The sequence below is a fragment of the Sciurus vulgaris genome (genome assembly GCF_902686455.1).
Source record: "Sciurus vulgaris genome assembly, chromosome: 9".
Classification (NCBI taxonomy): Eukaryota; Metazoa; Chordata; class Mammalia; order Rodentia; family Sciuridae; genus Sciurus; species Sciurus vulgaris.
Window position 1 is genome coordinate 38,972,256 of NC_136469.1, and position 17,833 is coordinate 38,990,088.

Here is a 17,833-nt window from a genome sequence, read left to right on the forward strand (position 1 = left end):
TTTTCCTAATATACTTCATTATTTATTCGTCATACATTGTAATTGATACAATAGATACCTGACAAGTGCCAATTATGTGCCACCTGTAGTGCAAATCACTGGAACTAAAACACTAAACAATATGCTTATACCTGTCCTTCTGTGGTGGAGAGCACAGGCACTTCATATTAAAGACAAAGATTTCAATCACAAAGGGAATTTAGTAGTACCAAATCTGAGTGAACACAATTTGGATGGATAGGAAGAAGCCCAAAGAAAGAAGCAAACCGCTCCTGTTGAGGAGAATGAAGAAATTTAAGATTGAATTGAAATTTAAATATGCAGGAAAATAAGATCTTGACATTTAAAGAAGTTCATATTTTCCTAGTATAATATACAAAAGAATGAGGACAGACAGCCATAAAAATAATAACAGTATTTTATTCTCTTATTAATCTATTCAACTTTCTTTTAGTGGCTTCCTTTCTTACTCTACTCATTCCTTCATTCATTCATGTGTTTTCCTACTGATACATAAAAAAAGTTAGTATGCTTAAATTTTACTTTTTATATAATGATATTAATACTATAACTTTTTGACTTTCAATCTTCAGCATAGTAAGCAAAGTCAGTTGGTCTCTGTCAACACTCAATAGAGATTGATAGTTTAGAAAATTATTTCCAAGCCTGCTGTGCTTTGAAACACTAGAAATTTCAGAGCAGAAACATGTTATTGGCCACAGAGAAGGCACTGCAATTTCAGGGATTTGGGGTGAGAATTATAATGCCCTTTATTCTTACCTCCAAGAAAATACTCAGTACTGGGCTTAGCTGAAGATAAAATGTAATATTCTTTCTTGTTTTTTCCCTTGATATTTTGTATGAACGTATTTGTCTTAAGATATATTTGCAGCAGTTAGTCTTTCTGTGATTCCACAAGAAGAAAACTGATTTTTATATTGAAAAGGCATCAAATAACTTAAAATGACCATAACTTATTAAATTACTATCATTTGCAGCATAGTTTGATAGATACTTTTAATATGCTATATCTGTAGTCTGTGTGCCCAACTAGCCTAGTCCATCATCATATTCTCTTCTACTTTATGATTCTTACATAGATTAAATTATGTTGTGACAATTTATTCAAAGCTGATGAATCAAAATCACTGATCATTCAAAATAAAAATTAATCAACATAGACACATAGTGAAGTTGACTAGTTCAAAAATTCTACTCTGGATAATTTTGTCAGAGGTCTCTTTGTGAATTTTTTTCTTCAAATTTCCTGATCCTACTTTGGTTTAAATATTTTGGTTTAAATTACTATTTCTTGTCTTGTGCATCCAGGCACAAAAAGATCACATGATTCATTTTACTTAAAATAGACAAATTCTTGGGAATTGAAAAGAGATTTGGGGTTACCACAGGATATGGAAGGTGGAAACGGGACTAGATTACTTAAGTAACTGATGTTTTTATGCCGTGATCAAAAATTTTGAAATTAGAGAAAAGTATTTATTGTTTGTCCACTACTTTGAATAAATTAAATGCCACTGGGTTGTACCCTTCACTATGGTTAATCATACAATATGTGAATTTCATCTCAAATATAAAAAAAAAATGTAAGTAATGTGTGCATAGTACTTCATTATATACTTAGAAATTACCAATTCAATTAGAACTAATTATTTTAAAAGCTATTTCTCTTTGCTATGAACCTTTTCAAATACAAATATTCATACTGCTTTTTAAAATCTCAAGAATTTATTTCCATATAGAGCATTTTTTTATGATTTTTGACTCTGTCTTCCCTACCCACTTATTTCTACGATACCATTCCTTAAAAAATGCAATTCTACTTTATCCCCATAGAGAATATTCTTGTTTGTTTTTTGACTTGCCTGTTCACTGTCATTTGGAAAAATCCTGTCACTCAATTTCTAGTATTCTAATCATTTCTTTGACTTCCTTGTCTTCTGAAAATTATGCTGTAAAAATACTCATACTTTCCTGTCATTCATATCTTATCATCTCTTTCACTAAATTCACTAGGGACTTCTTTTTGCTATATACATTATTTTAAAGTCAAATATCTGCATTTTGTGCAAATATGATATATTTTGACAGACGCTTTCATCCATGAGTTCAAAAAAGCTCAAATGCATGAAGCATAGATATACATAATACAAGAATTTATTTTAGAAAGATGTCTGAATTCATCAGGCAATGTATCAATAAGAGGTTATAGAATATCTACTTTGCACCTAATTTGTGTATGTCATGACTTCTTGGGCTAACTTACCAAGTGGTTGTAAACCTGAAACTAAAATGTTAAAAAATAATTGCAGGAAAAATTACAAATGTCTTTCAGGACACTTTGACATCTGAACTTTTCAAAAGACATATTACTTTTTAAAAGTTAAATATAGTAATACTAGAAAATAGAGGGGATGGTAAATAAATTAAATAAGGACACCAAAACACATTATATTTTCTATAGTACAGTAGGATGAATATTGGTTAAAACAACCTATGATATATTTCAAAATGATTAGAAGTGTATAAAATTTCCAACACATAAATATAATTAGCATTTGAAGAGATGGGAGTGCTCATTACCCTGATTAAATTATTCACAATGAATATACATAGCCTATAAAGATGTACAAATACTGCATTTCAATATGAAGATAATAAAATCAAGAATAAATGTCTCTTCAATTGAAATAGTGTAGATGTTGCAAGACATTACTTACATGAAAGAAGTAAAGATTAAGTGGATAAGTTGAGGATGGGTTATCCAATTAGTTACCAAAAGTAATCAAGTAGGCAAAGAAGTGAAAATCATATTGTTTGAAGAACTACAATATACTTATCTTTACATTTCTTTTACAACATGTCTTAGTTTATTCAACTCTTAGAATAAAAGGCCTTAGACTAGGTAATTAAAAGATAACAGAAATTCATTACTCACTTTCCTGGTATTTGGAAGCCCAAGATGAAGATGCCAACTACTCCGTGTTTAGTGAGGACTGCTTTCTCTATATCAAAGCTGGCTCATTTGTTGCATAATTTCATGGAGGAAGGAACTGAAGGATTTCAACTCATTGCCATAAGCCTCTATAAGTGCACTGATGGCATCTAGCTAAAAAAAGTTTTCATGACCTAAGCACCTCATCAAAGCCTCATCCCTTAATTACAGGTGGTTAAGTTCCAAAATGTGTATTTTAGAACACCAACTTTCAGACCATAGCACCTAGGTGAGTCACCACTTGGGGCTCATTTCTTTTGTTGTTGTTGTTGTTTTGTTTGTTTGTTTGTTTTTAATTTTTTCTTTTAATGTTGAGCATAAAAGATAAAACATAATGTGGCTATGTACAAGTTTCACTTTTTTTCCCCTTCAAGGAGATGAAGGACTTGATTAACTTTGAGTGTTACCACTTATTTTTTTTAAAAAGCATATATTTAATAAGCAATTACTAAAAGCTACTTGAAATACATGCTCCAAAATAGAGAAATCTGGAAGAAAAAGCACGGCAAAACAAACTATCTCTGTTACTAATATAATAGATTGTGTGGGCATTTTATTTTAGAAAATATCTTCACCTAATACACATTCACGTAACAGTGAATATTATTGAATATTAGTTTCTCTGGTTTTTGCTTTATTTGTTCAATTGCTCATTTCCCTTTTTTCTGCAATTATTTCAGAATTAGGATAAAAGATCCTTTCCCAATGTATATGTGCATGCTTTAAAAAATCACATATTAATCAGGTGCAATATAAACACCTGTAATTGCATGCCTGTAATCCCAGCAACTCAGGAGGCTGAGACAGGAGGATTGAGAGTTCAAAGCCAGCCTCAACAATTTAGGGTGAACTTAAGTAATTTAGCAAGACCTTGTCTCTAAATAAAATTAAAAAGGGATAGGGATGTAGCTCAGAGGATAAGTGGTCCTGGATTTAATCCCTGGTACAAAACAAATAAAGAAACAAAACTCTCATATTTTGAAATAGAAAAGAATTAAGAGTACTGCAGTCTCAATCTGTATTATTTTATTCTTCCACTGATGTTAAAGTGACACAGTTACAGAAGAGAAGTACTGGCTTTATATACTTAATTTTAATTTTATTTATTTATTTATTTATTTACTTTTGCCCAGCTGGGGATCAAACCTAGGGACTTATACATGCTAGGCACATGCTTAATCACTGACCTACACCATAAGCCCCAGAAATTTTAGTTTTAGACTATTACATTTTCTTGTATTTTTATGTAGGCTAAAGGGTAGGATTAAACTCTTATGACTTAAGGTTCAAATTTCAGGAATGAAATAAAAACTTATTTTGTTATACCAGAAGACAATTCTGGAAAGTTACTGAGGGATCACATGCTATACATTTAAATTTTGGTTTATTGTATTAAACTCTTTCCATTATTAGGCCAGGGATTTATCTTTTCTGCCTACTGCTCTATTCCAAGAATTGGAACACTACCCAGTAGTGCATAGACATGCAGATCATTTTGTTGAGTTAATGACTAAATGTAGAAAAAAATAAAAAATATAGATTTTACTAAAAATATTTGGGTTGTTATGTTTTACTCTGTCTTTTTAAACATACACATGCCTTATTGCCAGAATAGCAAAACTATAAGAGTTTTTTTTTTTTTTTTCTTTCACAGATTCTTTTCACCTATGTTGTTCATACCACAAAACTAGAAAGTTTAGAAAGTGGGTCAGATTAATAAATGGGAATATAGGAAGTTTATTTTTGTGTGAGTTCAGTTTGTAGATAGTAGGTGTCAAAGTAATAATCAGGAAGCAATTGCATATGTTCGAGAACTGGAGAACACAAATAGCTGCGTTTACCAAGTCTCTAAATCATATAATTTCATAATAAAATAATTTTCTTTCTTTTAACCAGTTATATTTAAATTTACAAGAACTTCTTATTTAAAATATTACATCTGTAAGTATGGATGTAAGCATAAAAATATGAAAGATTTATTTTTAGCCTTCTTATTGGATTTGTAACCTACAAATTTCACATGTAGATAGAGACCTAGATAATGGTACAAATGGAAACATTTGGTTCTTGTGGAAATGAGAATATATGATGAAAACAACAAACAAATTTGAAAAACCTATAAAAAAGCAGGATCAGAATATTTATAACAGCTCTAAACCATACAATCACTGAGGGCCCCTAACATCTAATCAAGATTTCACTCCAGCCTGACATTATATTCCTCACTTGGTAACACCTAATTATGTCAAAATTTTAGGAAGTCTATGCATCTCATTATTTTTAAATGTCATATTTCAACACTTTGATTTGAAATGGCTTGGTTAATTGCAATGAAATGGGCAGATCCCAAGGGCATGGAATCTGCTTTACTAAGTCTGATGCATTAGGAAGAATGAGTCAGAGATATCAATACTCAGCAACAGAGGACAAATATTCCATAAGCATTCTGATAATAAGTTCATGATCACATTTACAGAGACACAGGCAGATTTTGAAAAGATTGACAGCTGACAGCAGCATGCCATGATGAGAGATCAGGGGACAACCTCCAGTCACCAGGAAAGGGGTGAGTTGGCAGAACACAACGAAACCTAACCTGGAAAGCACATGGACATGGCGCACTAGCCAGGATGAACTAACTCTCACTTGGCTGAGCTAACAGTCTTAGCCTCTCTAGTCTACAAAAAAAATCGTCCTAAGCAACAAAGGAATTATATTTTCCACCTGAGGTCAGTATTTAAGGAGAAAAAGTAAAAACTCAAAATCAGGCAGCATTTGAGATTTAAGAATCACTTGAAATAAAATCACTGTTGACCAAAATCATCTAGAAGGTAGCTTAAGAATAGAAGATTATTATAATTGTGAAATGTCAAGTATGGCTAATTGAAAGTAATTAACTACATTCAAAATTATAGACAATACAATAAATACAAAAATGAAAGGCATGAAGTTATCAATGACATTGCATTTCTCTTTTTCCCTCAAACAATGGAAAATTATTAGAAATTAATTTTTACAAAAATACTTATTTAAGCTTTTATGTAGTTTCTGTTTTTTTGCTGTGAGATAATAATTACTTTTAAAAATAGAATCCTCGTGGTGGTATTCTTGGCTGCAATGAATTGTATCATTTAGTATCATGCTCAATCTTCCTTTTAAAGAAAACATATTTTTTGAAGCAAATCTTGGAGTGGGTAGCTGTCGTTGGAGAATAGTCATCTTTCTTTTTCTATTCAAACATAAAGGTAAGGCTTTTTTTATTTTCTCTCCCTCTCTTTGTCTACAGATGAAATTATTTTGACACTTTGAGTTTCAAGTAAAAAATGTTAATTTGTGAAGCTTTTCAATTTTTGAGAGCATAAATTCAAAGTTTTAACTCCAGTAAAATATAATTGCTATATGCACTGATTATGGAGATTGATACATAAAATAAACATCCCAATCAAAAAAAAAAAAAAAAAACTTTAAGTTCCTATTAACTGTTGATCTTCTGAGAGCTAACATATTTACAAGCACTACCCTATGTATTTTTATGCCTCATTTATAACAGTCACCCACATTTCAGTTCTCAAATAAAGACAAGCATCATAAAATTGTAAACCAAATTTTCTGCACATTTTTATAAGAGACATAGTCTTATATGGCTTATTGGAGCTCTTTGCATTCATTTGCATATTAATTAACTTCATAGGAAACAATGAACACACTAGACACAAGGATAAATTTTGGCATCTGATTTATGTTACCTAACATGAGTCATAAGTAACCATTTTTAATTTTGATCACTGAAAGAGGTTATCTAGAAGTTAACCAGAAATCTCACACATTGTCTTTTCTATGGCTAATTTTATTATTAGTTTATGCATCTTTATTATTTTACAGTGCCCCACAGGATTGTCAACTTTGTAGTTTTCTATTCTATTAATCTCTATTACAAATAGGTGCTTTCATGTACTACACTGGATCCTGACATTTACATGGTATTGCATACACTAGAAGATCTAGTGATTTTTCGTCAGAGAAAATAGAGAAAGCAGAAATGCCTGAGAGGAGTTAACAGGACTAACAACTAAGTAGAGATTTTCCATTATTATCTAATAGAAACTCTGTTTTTCTCTTTCTTATAAAATGTCCAAAATACAACCAAAACATTAATGACTAAATATAGTTACTTCATGTCCATTAGATATAAGGCATTTTCTTCAAGATATTCTGTCATATTAAGACTATACTGTGATGCTGCCTTTAAAGAGCATGAATTTAAATTTGAAGACTTAGAATAAAGAAAACGAAAAAGGACAAATTAATGAAAAATACAGTGCATTTGAAAATATCACATTTAAATTGTACTTAAGGACATAGAGCTCTATAAAAGTCAAGAGATAAAAATTAATACAGCAAAAAGTGAAGTCTCAAGTATATATAATGCTTAATATTTGATAGAAAAAGACAATATGATTGATCATATCAACTACCAAAAATTAAGGTTATTGTTATTATATAGTTCCTAGAACTGAATGTTAAGGTAAGTAAACTTCATAAGTGTACATAATTAATAATATGAGAAAAAAATACATATTCTCATCCCAAGATGCCTGTTATAGTTTCTATGCAAAGTAGAGGACAGTTATTTATTTCACACATTAAAATTTCCCAAAGATCAGTTATTATAAAACATATAATTTGTGCATTCAAAAATGTTCCTGGTATCACTTATTCATTCATTCATGCAAGAAGCATATCTTAATTGTATCTTAGGTTTTCTACTTTTATGCTAACCGAAAGACATAGCTTGCTGATGCATTAACATACCTTTTCTCGGTTAGTACAAAGGACATGTAAGAGGTAAGATGGTGACATAGTAATTGTAAGAGGCAACATGCGAAAAATCAATTTGGGACTATATTAAACAGATAAATCTTCAAGGTAAACCAAGTTAAAAGTTATGACTTATAGCAACCAATATTAGGTTTGCAGAGGAAAAGTAGATTTCAAAAAGATGAATGAAGTGCCTTTGGTGTGTAGCCTACATGGAATTCGATTTGACCATAATGCAGGCATTTTTTTTTAATAACAAGAAATACATAGTTCATGTGTGTGTGTGCTTGTGCTTGCATGTGTGCTTCTATATATCTTTATGTTTAAATAGAGTTAACTGGTTAAAGACCTTGAATTATAATATAGATGAACATAGATGAGACACAATGGGAAAAAAATTAGGTTTTGAAAGCATGGACTAAATGAAATAAAGGGGATATGTTAATAGATCAATCAGTCATCATTACAAACATCATTACCACTACCTGTTTTAGAGTGTGGAAAATCAAAGAATTTATAAAGAAGTAGAAAATCACTCAGGATCCACCAGGTTCTCCTTTATTTTACAGAGAGATATGCATAGGCAAGGTAGAGTTGATCTCCTGTCCAAAGTGCTCTGAAGTTGAGATTCCTCTCCCTGTGGATCTTTGTCAGATTTATACACTGTCTTCAGAAGATGTAGGTGCAATCTAGATGAATACATGAAATCACAGGAAACTGGGGCCAAAAAGGTCATTATTAAACAAGGCTAAGAAGCCTGCAACACTCTGCTGAGGAATTTGTGTTCAAATATTAGGAGACACTTATCCACAGAGCAGATGTAGAGGGGACACACCCCATAATGGCGGCTGCACCCTTATGGTAACCTCTTCCTCATACATGGCACTGCCTGAACCACCAACAGTTTACCCCGACTTCTTTGTACTGCCACTCTCCCCTGGAAACTGAAAAATGTGTTCTTACCCAGCAACCAGTTATGTGTAACTCCCTGAGTGGCCTGCTTACCTCCACCCCCTACTGTCAGGGATTGGTTAGCAACAGTTCCGTGAACGTGATCAGCTTGTGCTTGACAAATCATCCTATGGGGCTCTCGCCCTGGTGAATTCCCCTTTGCCTTGCTGACCTTTAGGCAGATTGGTTCCCACCTAGCACCCACCCTACATAAAAGCTATGTAACTTCTTCAATAAAGGAGTTCCTGCTGTGCTTTGTGGGCTGTCAGATCTCCCGGCTCTGGTGTATTTCCTTTGCTGCCACACTCATCATCCTGCTCCCGTATTCTCCTCAGGCGGGCCCTGAGGAGGTACATGGGACCTTGTTGCTCGCCAGGGAGCAACGCAGATGAATATAGCTGAACCTCCTTGCTGCCAGCTGTGGAAAAGAGGTTGGAGGGATTGCCGGTGCATACTAAATGGAAAGGCTAATGTTTCCCCTCAGTCTGCATAGTTCAGTAATAACTTCTAAAGGGCAGTATTTTATTTTTTTTAATTCTTACAGCCTACCCAAATGTTTGGTACTTGTTTATTGGACAAATTAGTGAAGCATGCAGGATTTAACAAAACTTCATTAGGACTTTTACTGTGTTTTAGTCATCTAATTTTTGATACTCAAATTAACAATTTTGGGCAGGGTACTATGGATGGATCCCAGGAACTCTGCTCTACCACTGAGCTATATCCCTACTCCTTTTATAAATTTTAATTTTGAGACAGGATCTCACAAGTTGTCTCGGTTGGCTTCAAACTTACCGTCTCACTGCCTCAGCCTCCTGAGTAGCTGGGATGTACAGGACTGCACCCCCTTCCCCCAGCTTAAAATGAACATCTTCAAAATCTTATGTGGTAGTATTTCTAATTCTCTATCCAGGTCTGAGAATCTACAACTTTAACAAAGTTAACTTTGACATTCATTATCTAATATATGGTGCGTTCTTAAGAATTTTGAACAAAGTATTTTCTATTCCTTCAAATATAGAAGAAAAAAAAAAAAAGAAAAAGATAAGAAACACAACAAGTAATTTTTTTCTCTTTATAAGAATGACAGTTATATAACTAACATCTTTACATTGTAAATTATTTCAAAATAGCAATGCAGTGAGATACAAAATTTCTTTAAATATATGTGACTTTTTCTACTTCTTGTTATATCCCAAAATACTAAAATCAACATACTATTACTGATACTGAATGTTTATAGCAGTGCAATTCACAACAGCCAAATTATGTAACCAGCCTAGGTGCAAGTACGTCAACAGATGAAGGGATAAAGAAAAAGTAATATATATACATGATAGAGTTGTACTCAGTCATAAAGAAGAATGGAATTATGGAATTTGCATAGATTTAACTGGAGAACATCCTGCTAAGTGAAATAAGGAGAAGCAGAAAGCCAAGGGGTGAATCTTTTCCTCATATGTGGATGCTAGAGATAGAAAATAAAGAGGAATAGAAAGAAAGGGAATCTCAGGGAAAAAAAGGAGACAAATAGAGGAAGAGGATCTAGATGAAGGGAAGGGGCAGGGCATGGGGAAATTTTTATGAAAAGAAATCTAACAAATTGTGCTATATCTTTGCACCACAAGGAATTCTACTTATGTATGTATAATAATAACATGCTAATTAAAATAATAGTAGAAGGCAGATCAGTAAAGCAAAGCAAGTAGATCAAGGGGAGCAAGGGAGTGAAACTGAAGGTATATGATATCAATCAAATCATATAATATGCATGTCTGAATATTGCATAATGAACCCCCCTATTAGGTATCATTATAATGCATGTTTAAAAAAAACTAGTCTTGACATAGATTGTGGTAAAAGAATTTTTCTACACAGAAAAAAAAATATATTTTATATTTATAAAAAATATTTAAACCAGGTTCCCTTAGTTTAACATATTCAACTCTATGATACCCAAACTCTCTCAAAGCGCAGCCAAATATGAATCATCTAGGCATCTAACTATACAGAGAAAATATAAATAATTTCAATTAAGCTAAATGGTCACATATAGAAAAGAGTTTAAAGAAACAGTGATATAATTTCTATACCAAATATTATTTTACTACAAAAATAAGATTAATTTTATCTAATATTAATTTTGTCTTTGTAACATGTGCTTAGGAATTAAGTAGACCTGAGTATTACTTCTACTGTACCATGTAATAAACAATTAGATATTCAATTTTATCACATAAAATTTGGGAAAACTCTTTAAAGGGAGCAGATGACTGATTTCACCTGTGTGTCTAGTCACTTAGTATGATTGTATAGTTAGTAATATAAAATCAATTAATTATAATATTAATCTAATTGCATGCTTGTGTCTAGAAACTGAAAAAAATGTACAAAAACAACTAGAAATCTGTAAGCCAAGTGGACATATATGCCTCCTCTTCACTATGTTTTTTTTTTTTTTTTTCACATAAGGGAGTTTATTAAGCACACAGAGTGTCTCCCTGCAGGGTAAGAGAGAAAATGAGAGGAAAAAAGAAAGGGCACGCATGCAGGAGAGAGAGAAATGGAGGAGACAGCATGAAAGCGAGGAGGAGAGAGAGAAGCATGAAAGCGAGGAGAGGAGAAGAGAGAGCATGAGAAAAAGATGGTGGGGAGCTATCCTTAAGCAGTTGAATTCCACCGAGCTAACAGGGGACCAATAATAGAGAAGGATACTTGCAAGCTGACTGATGAACCAATAGCTAGCTAGGATGTTCACAGACTGACAAGTAGTTGGGAGGCAAGGAAATGACTGCAGGGAAAGGCAGGGTAGCAGCTTTACATTATATTCCCCCATTTATGTTTTTATAAGAAAATCTTTTGTTCTCCAGTTCTTTCCCCCCTTATCTCTCATTCCTGCCTAAGTGACTGGTGAAATGTAAAAAGTCCATTCTCCCAGGGGCAGTCTTCAACTTCCAGACTTCCTGAGGCAGATGGTTTTCATGGACTTCATTTCCTTGATTTAATTGATCCCCTATTTCTATACTAACTGCCTGTCCCCAATTCTGGCTTCATTCATCCCTCTAATTTTAGGAACTCCTTTACTGCTGCAGGGAAAGGGGGACAGCAACCACTCTGACTTCTTCAAGCTGGAAAGGGGCAGCATGGGGCAAGCAGTTTGGAGTTCCCTGTTTAGAAATCAGGTCAATTGAGGGGTAGAAGTCTGGTTGGGGAAGAGCAGGTTGTAAAGGAATCTGGGGGTGGGTGCTTCTATGAGAGAAGAACAAAAAGACATGAGTACTGAAATGAGATTAATACAAGATAAATGTTGCAGATTCTGGAACATGCCAATGAATATCATGAAGATGACAGAAGTCAACAATTCCTCACCAGGGGGTGGAAGAACTGAGAAGTTTTTCCCATAACAAGGCCTAACAAAGGCTGGGGAGGACAAGGCCTTTATTTAGGAACTTTAACATTGTCCAGGTTATCAGGAATGTAAACACAACATTTAACTCAATGTCATTGAGGTCCCCAGAAAATATAGTTAAGCTACTTAATATCATCTGATTTTTGTAAAATATCCCTTTATTGGTATAACCTGTGTTTAGTAGAGATATCTATACTTCTGTTACTTAGGGCTAGATAATCATACTAGCAAACATAGATTAAGCCTACCTGTGTAGCTTAGAAAGGTCTGTAGGCCTTAAACTGACTAAAATTTTCTGACTCTGGCTGTTTCTCTCTTGATAGTTTTCAGGCGCATTTGCCTGAGAATCTCTCTTTTGTAGCTTTTAGTCTTTATTCTAGTGGACTAACACAACTGTACATCTTAAGTTACATTTAACTATTATTTCTTTTAAATGCCCAATAATGGCTATATTTTGGTTTTAACTGTTTTGCTAGGTGTCTAAGATCAAGCTGGTCAAAGTAACCTGTTCCTGTCTGTTAAAGAGTCAGCTGAGTTCCCACAGGGTCACTCATAGCGAACTTGAGAGCCTTAGCTTTAGTGCCTTCCGTTAGGCAGGGTCTCCTCCATGAGGTGGCTTCCCTTGAAAGCACCAGGGATATCTCCCTTTTCACTATGTGTTTTTAATCTATTCTTTGCAAATGCATTTTGTTAGATCAGGAAGATTATTTTAAACAAGGAAGTAAAAACTAATAATATGATGAACAAGTAAAAATAAGTAGTTTTATCATATTCTTGAATTTTCATAAGCCTGAAGTTTCTCTAATAAGATTTATAAACTGAAGAGATTTATTAAGATAGACTTTTTTTAATGTAGTTCTAAAATAGTGATCTTGTTTTCACCCAGGAATGTAATCAGATTTTGTAAGAGAAGGGAGCTAATTTAGAAAATAAATTGATAAGTGCTCCTTCTGTATCTTCTGAAGGTATTTGAGTAACATTGGTATCATTACCTCTTTAAAAGATGTTGGGCATGAATACTAAACTATGTGGGTTTAGTGTGATCTCTGTGGGAATGTGCTTTAAGTTGTGGGTTATTTATGTTTTCTGTCCTGTTTGCTTTAATATTGCTAGTTTTTAAAAATTACTTGTGCAATTAATTTGTCCAATTTATCACCTTTATTATCATTCATTGCCTTCTTAATGATATGTATCTTCTCTATCTTCTCCCTTTAACCCTTTATCAGTTTGGTTAAAAGTTGACCAATTTTATTCATGTTTTAAGAAATCAGCTTTTATTGTGTTGATTTTTCTGTATCTTATGTTTACTTTCTTTTTCACCAGTCTCTCCTTTTATCTGTATTATTTCCTTTTTTCTACTTGATTTGATTATAATTTAATGTTTTCTTTTATAACTTTTTAAATTAAAATATCATTGATGGTTTCTACTTTCCGAATTTTTGGAATTTTAGCTCTTTCTTTTTTCCTACTCTATGAATTTAAGAGTAACTGTTTCCTTGTTAGTACTTTAATGTCTTTCATAATTGTGATATATATTATTTTAAAAATTTGTCTCAGATTATTTTGTAATTATTATGAGTTGATTCATGGGTTATGTAAAAGTACACTGAGTAATTTCCAAATATTTGATTTTTTATATTTATCATTATTGATTCTTATTTAATTTGTCAGAAAAATACATTCTTAATGATATTTCTATCTTAATTTTATTCAATTATGATTATAATTAGTATTTAATTCATCTAATCTAATAATATATAATGTACTTGGAATGAATGCATAAAACTATTAAGATATACTTTTGTGTAGAATACTATAAATATGTATCTATATTCTATAGACATAGATATATTATTAATTCCTGGGGGAGGAATTTTAAAATATTGTTGACAGTCTATTTCTTTCTTTTATTCTGTGTTTTCCTTCATGTATTTTGAAGTTTTGTTATGTGCAGACTCATATGACTGTTATGCCTTGTCTATGAATGGGCTATTTTATCATTAAGAAAGTTCCCTTTTATAGCTAATAATGCAATTTGATATGGTACAACTTTTACCTGTTTTTAACATAGCTTTTGCAGACTGGTTACTCACACTGATTAGATGATTTGTCTCTTTCCAACTATTTGCTTCCAACTTACTTGTCACGTATATTTAAATTGTCTCCTTTTAAGACAGAATATAGCAGTGTTTAGATATTTTATGCATTCTGGAAATCTAACTTTAAATTAGACTCATTAGTAAATTAACAATGTATGTAATTATGCAAATGACTGGCTCAGAGGTATCATTTTATCAGTTTTCTATATGTGTCTTATAATTTTGTCTCTTTTCTTTTTTCACAGCATTAGTTTTGATTATTTAATTTTTTTGTTTTATTTTAATTTTTGATTTGGCTTTATGCCTATGCCTACTTACATCATTTACTGTGATTGTACGAGAGATTAAAATATAATATTTACCTTTCCCTCAAGTTATAGTATTATTGTTTCACTTTGCGTGAAATGTGAAAATGTCCGTTTCTCTTCTTCATGCTATGATTGGCATGTATGTAGATTTACATTGGTTGTAAAATGTCAACAATGGTTTGCAATGATTTTTTGCCTTAGAAAGTGGTCTAAATATTTAACAGACAAAACATAAGTAGTAAGTTCCCTATTCACTCAAATGTTAATCATGTTTGATTTTACACAAACCTTTCTTAAGATCACTATAGTCACTGCAATTATTATCCTCCTACCTGAAAAACATCCTTTAGCAATTCTTTTAATGCATGTTTGTTGTTGATAAATTATCTTAGATTTCTCTTTTCTAACATGTTATTGCTTCTTCTTCTTCTTGAAGTGTGTTTCCACTAACTATAGAGTTCAGGTTGACTTTTTTTTCTTTCAGTCCTTTAGAAATTCTGCAGCACTCTCTTCTTACTTCCCAGGTCTTTTATGATATTTCATATATTAATTGCATTATTGATCTTTAATACATAATGTATTCCTTTTCTCCTATTGTATTTAGAATATTTGCTCGATGTTTTGTGCAGCATCTTATATACAAAATTACATTTGAGAAAATTTCATCCTTTATTTTTCAACTTTTAGTTTCTACACAAACATTCTCTTTTCTGAGACATCGTGTTGGAATATTTGATGTTACTTAAAGGATTGTGAAGATCTTTGTCCTCCATGGTTTATTTATTTTTTTCTCTGCCATATCTATTTGGTGATTAAGTCCATCTAGTGATTTTTCACAAAAACTTGTCTAAAGTATTGGAGTTTTCAGTGCTTAAGTTTTCATTTAGTTGTTTTGTTTATTTCTATTGATCTACTGAAAATTCCCATCATTCATTCATTTGGGGAATATGCTAATTTATTTTATTAAGAATAGTTTAATACCCTCTTTAAAACCATAGCTTATGAATTCCAATATACACAGACCATCTCAACATGGACCTCATTTAGTTTCCTTTTGTGTTGATAATGTGTTCATTTTCCTGCTCTTTCTATGTAGCATAAATGTATAATGTGTAGAAATTTGGAATATTAAATTGTGGAGATTTAGGATTAAGTTTTAGACATACTGGATTCTTCTCTCCATCTGTCTTTCCCCAGTGAGTATTGTGCCTTTGTTTATTAAGCAAGAAAGTAGCTATTTTTGGACTTAAATGACATATGCCTTTTTCTAGGAGATCATTCCTGTCTGAGTTCACCATTTTGTATAGCCAACCTGTATGGTTTAAGGTTCAGCCTGAGATACTCCTAGCAGAGTTTGAGATTCCCCTTTTTCTTTTCATCTGGGATTCTTTCAGCTCTCTTCAGGAACTGGCAGTTTCCTCTTCACATCTCAGACTGAATCTGTTCCCAGGCTAAAAACTGCAAAAGTAAAATTCATCTTACACAATTCCTTTCTACTGACAGTATACTCATTGCCAGAGAGTCTCCCATTCTTCTCTTTCTGGTGACTTTAAGTTGCTATTAATGTGTTCTGTCCAAGCTTGTGTCTATATAACTCTAGCACACAGGTAGTCACCCCTACAGTTATACTAAGAACCAGAAGTTTTTGGGTCTGCATTCTTAATTCCACACACTTTTGCCTTTCACAGACCATGACAGAAATTGCTCCATTGATTTATATTAAGCAATGAGTGATGGGAACTTTCAAGATGAAGGCAGTAGGATATTCTAGTTTGTGTTATTGATGATAATTTTTGTTAATGTTGTCATTTTATGTAATCGTTCCTTTTGGATTCCTTTTGGATTTTTAAAAATTTCTTCTCCAAATTGTTTATGCTCATTTAGATGTTGTTATGGTTTGGACCTTAAATGTCCCTGAAACATCATTGTGCCAAAGACTTTGTCACCAACCTTTTGCAGCTTTACGAGGTGGAGCCTAGTGGGGAAAATTTGTGCCATTGGGGACACACTCTTGAAGGGGAAATAGAGATCTTTCTACGTCTCTCTCTTTTCTGGCTGTAATAAATGCTGGGTTGGTTTGTTTGTTTGTTTTTGTAGTAATGAGTGGTGATGGATTTACAAGACTACTTTGCTTCACACTCAACCCCCTCCATCATAGTCTACCTCCTCCCAGTCATGCATACGCTTACACACACACACACACACACACACACACACACACCACAACAATAACAACGACAACAACAAAAAATATCCAACTGACTATGGAAGGAACCCTCTGAAACCATGAGGTAAAATAAATCTTTTGTTCTTTAATTTGTTTACCTTAGGTATTTGTTTCAGTGACAGAAATCTGACGAATACAGTTATTGTCATTGATCTGATATGTTGCTACCATGTATTCACATTATTTCCTTATTAAATATTGGAAAATTATCTCATATATAATGACATATTTAAATTTGACCATTCTCTTATTTGCAAAGTTTACTTTCACCTGCTTTCTTTCTTATAGGACCTGTTCAAAGTTTGTAAAAAATAGTCATCCAATTCTCAATTTATAGTTCTTTTATCTATAAAATTTTCAGTGATAAAGCTTCTGTAGTTAAATGGATGGAGATCCGATGTAAAACAGATGATAACTTAATAATTTCATTCATAATATTGGATTTTTGTGTCATATTTTGGAGTAGTTTATAATATTTATTTTAATTTTAAGTAACTTCCTTGAGCACTTTTAAAAAATTTCTGATGATTTCCTTTTCAGAGCATTTATCATTACTTTATAAATAGTGTAGTGTCTTAAATTTATTTGATTATTCTAAATTATCGCAGAGATTTTTAAAGGACCCTGGATACCTCTTTTTAAACAGGGGTCTATTTGTATCTTTTTAAATTATCTATCTACCGGTCTACATGCCTATCTACCTATCTTTCCTTTCATTTGATCTTTTAATTTCATATCTAGATTTATATTTAGTATTATATAATCTATATTTGCCCTTTTAATTTTTTAAAATTCAGTATTAAGAAACTGTTTCGTTCGCATTTCTTACTACCTACCACATATTTCTGTGATAGTGCCAGTAGAGAGTGAAGTCATCATCCCAGTGACATCAAACTTGAAAATGCATGTCATAGTTACCAACCAGATGTCCTGGGAATAATAGTTTATGCAGTATTTTAAGTTAAATCTATATCTATATATACATATATGGATATATTTAGTATGTTT